General features: G+C 36.9%; 1 pseudogene; it reads left to right on the top strand.

Moving 5' to 3' along the window:
- The first annotated feature begins 2,173 nt into the window (after nucleotides 1–2,173).
- Nucleotides 2,174–2,656, top strand: LOC113021561 (Ig heavy chain V region 5A pseudogene; annotated as a pseudogene).
- Nucleotides 2,657–3,533: the final 877 nt, after the last annotated feature.

Raw genomic sequence — 3,533 nt, 5'->3', positions numbered from 1 at the left:
CACCTTGACAGCAATCTCTAACTATTAGTGACAGGAGAATTCATATCACTATAATAATTTGTCATCGCCAGTCTGCATCCAAAGGAAACTTCCTCACAGACTCTTATAAAGAGTGATGTTAGATGTAACAGCTGTGAACAGAAGAAGCTCCCATCAGTTCACCTGTAGCTCTGCTGATGCTGTTTGTTGCTGAATCCTGGGAGTGTGACTGAGGCAGTGACACTGCAATTACATTTCTCCAAAACAAGTGCTGTAAATACGAAATGATTTCCCCTTGCTCCTCGAAACATTTATTTTATTGCTCATCAATTTATCAGTGATATATTTCAAGGTATTTAAACAGTCATCTGTAGTTCAAAAGGCAGTATAGACACTTATTATGCTGGGCACATAAAAACATTTATAGGCCCTAACATTACACAACATTTATTTGTGTTTTCAAACTATTTAACTTGACATGTATTCATGGTCAGACTCTGACAGAATCTGAACCAGTCATTCAAAAGTCTGGAGAATCTCACAGACTGATTTGTACAAGCTCTGGATTCTTATTCAGAGACTACCCTATGAACAGGCTGCCTTTATAAACACAGGAATAATAATAATAATAATAATAATAATAATAATAATAATAATAATAATAATAAAAATGAAATCTACACTCTTTTTATTATTGTGCTCCAGAGCCACAGTGACACATGAGGAATAAATGTTGTCCAAGTACATGGACAACTTGCTTTCTGCAGTTTACATCAACATAAATGAATTAACTGCTGTTCAACATCAACAACATTGTGAAGAAACACCATCTGAAATGCATTAATCAGCATTAATTCAGTTCAGACTAAATAGAATTAATTTGGGTATTTTTATTATATATATTTTGTTCCACCATAGTATGTACAATAAATCACACAGATACAGTCAGTACACAGAGATGATTCAAAAACAAATAATATGGTATTAATATATAAGTATAATGTTTATGAATATCTGAATATATAAAAATAATAATATATAAGAACTGCCTTTCAGCAGTGTCAGTGCTGCATGTATCAACCCTTTAGTATCAAAACACTAAATAACAGTTATTTGCTTGCATTAATAAAGAGAAAAAATGCAAGCATTTTTGATATGCTGCTTAGAGATGGTGGTGACTCTCAAAGTAGAACCAATGACAACCAAATGAGAATCGATAAGTAATATCAATAATGGAATCAGCGTTGATAAATCTTATCATTTCCCTTTCTTGGTCTGACCAATCGATATTTCTCTAATAATCTATCAGTGTCTCTATATGCAAAGTAAGCCTCACCCAGACCGATATAAAAACTTGATTTATTGCTGCTGGTTGCAGCAAAAACTGAGAAGCTGATCACTTTCAGTATCAACATGTTCTCTTTAGCTCTACGTCTACTGGCTGCTGGATCCTGTGAGTCTCACTGAACAGAAACACTGACAGCATGGACACTACACACCGTTACTTCTGTAAGAATTATATTCAACATGTTTTCTTCACAGGTGTGACTGATCAGTTAGTACAACATTCCTATAAAGAGGCACCAGTGCAATCTACAGTCCACCAAAAACCTGTGCAGATACTCTTGGATCAATAGACCATCAATTTCTCATTAAAAACAAAGTAGCATTTATATATGAGATATTTACATATGATAAAGAAAAAAATCCAAAGGTGCTTAGAATAAGCATGTACTTCATAATTAAGAAATCTGGTAAATATGCTTTGCATTTTAATCAATGGGATTGATACAAAGTGATGCACTTGCAGACGGATATGTCAGCAGCATGCACAGACTAATACCAGAGCACTGTGCTGTGTGTTACTGTGCCAGATACACAACGACCGGCATAAATATGCACATACAAATGCACGCTAAAAGGTGAGTAGCTGACTTTGCAGTGTTTGATTTTCTGAATAAACTTTTTGTCAAACATGTTAGAAAATATTTTTATATTTCTACAAGAAATCTAGAAGTTTAAAATACTAAAATTGAACATGAATGAATCATATCATCATATCTTTTTCTTACTACTCAATGCCACAGTGCAATCTGTTTTCTCTTATAATCTGTCAGCATCCATCTGTATGCAAATCAAACTTCCTCACAGGCTGATATAAAGTCTGATATCATGCTGTCAGTCACAGAAGACGATGAGAAGCTCCCATCAGATCATACTGAGCACCAACATGTTCTCTGTAGCTCTGCTGCTGCTGCTGGCTGCTGGATCCTGTGAGTCTCACTGAACACAAACACTATGATCACAGCACAGTGATTCTTACTTTTAATACATAAAACATGTTTTCTCCACAGGTGTGAAGTGTGAGCAGCTGACACAGCCAGCCTCTGTTATTGTGCAGCCAGGTCAGCATCTGACCATCACCTGTCAGGTCTCTTATTCTCTTGGCTACTACACAGCTTGGATCCGACAGCCTGCAGGGAAAGGACTGGAGTGGATTGGGATGAAATACACTGGGGGTTCTCACTATAAAGACTCACTGAAAAATAAGTTCAGCATTGACTTAGCCACGTCAAGCAAGACAGTGACTCTAAATGGACAGAATATGCAGCCTGAAGACACTGCTGTGTATTACTGTGCCCGATACCACAGTAACACAAAACATCAGCAGACCTGAACAAGTTTACCATCTCCAGAGAAAACAGCAGAAAGGAGCTGAATCTGCAGACGGCATCAGAGGATTCTGCTGTTTATTCTTTTCCTCAAGAGTCATAGTAACACCATGAAATCTAAATCATAAACATCATAATGCCAAGATCAAATAGTCTAATTATGAATTCTTGTTTTTGCTTGGCTGTGGGCAAACACCCTGTTGTTCCTTATTCTGTCAGTGGTGTTTGGTTACTTTTTTATATAATTGTTTTTTGTATGGAAAACCCTTTTTGATACGTCCATCATTCACCATGTTGAGGATTAGTGTTACTGGAGTTTAGTTTTTTGTTATGGAGTTTTGGATGCCTCATAAAATGTTTACTGCTGTAGTTCCTGTTTTTAAGCAACAGCTGATGTTGTAGTGAATCCACTTCCATCAACATGAGCCTGGAGACTGCGGAGTCTCCAGGCCAGGACCAGCAGGCTGAAGGACAGCTTCATGCATCAGGCTGTCAGGAAGCTTAACTCCCTCCCGATTCTGCCCCCTCTCCCCTCTCTCCTCCACGGTCTCACTGAACTCTGTCACACACACACACACACACACTCTCTGACTCACTCACTGGCCTGCACCAGTTACCAGTCACTTTGTGGAGCATTGGACTGCCATTACCTCATAAGACTTTGTGTTACACTATCTCATACCGTACATTACCAAATCTCCATTTGCACTATTTGCCTATTTGCACTACTCTGCCTGGTTTGCACTCAATGTCATTTACCCTTATATTGTATATTGTATAGCTTTCTTGTTATATGTAAAATTGTATTATATTTATTTAATTTTTTTACTTTAAAATATTTTACTTGCATTTTTAATCACTCTTATATTTAAATGTTCATTT

This window comes from Astatotilapia calliptera, chromosome 4, assembly GCF_964374335.1.
Source record: "Astatotilapia calliptera chromosome 4, fAstCal68.1, whole genome shotgun sequence".
Lineage (NCBI taxonomy): Eukaryota > Metazoa > Chordata > Actinopteri > Cichliformes > Cichlidae > Astatotilapia > Astatotilapia calliptera.
This window is presented reverse-complemented; position numbering and strand designations above follow the sequence as displayed.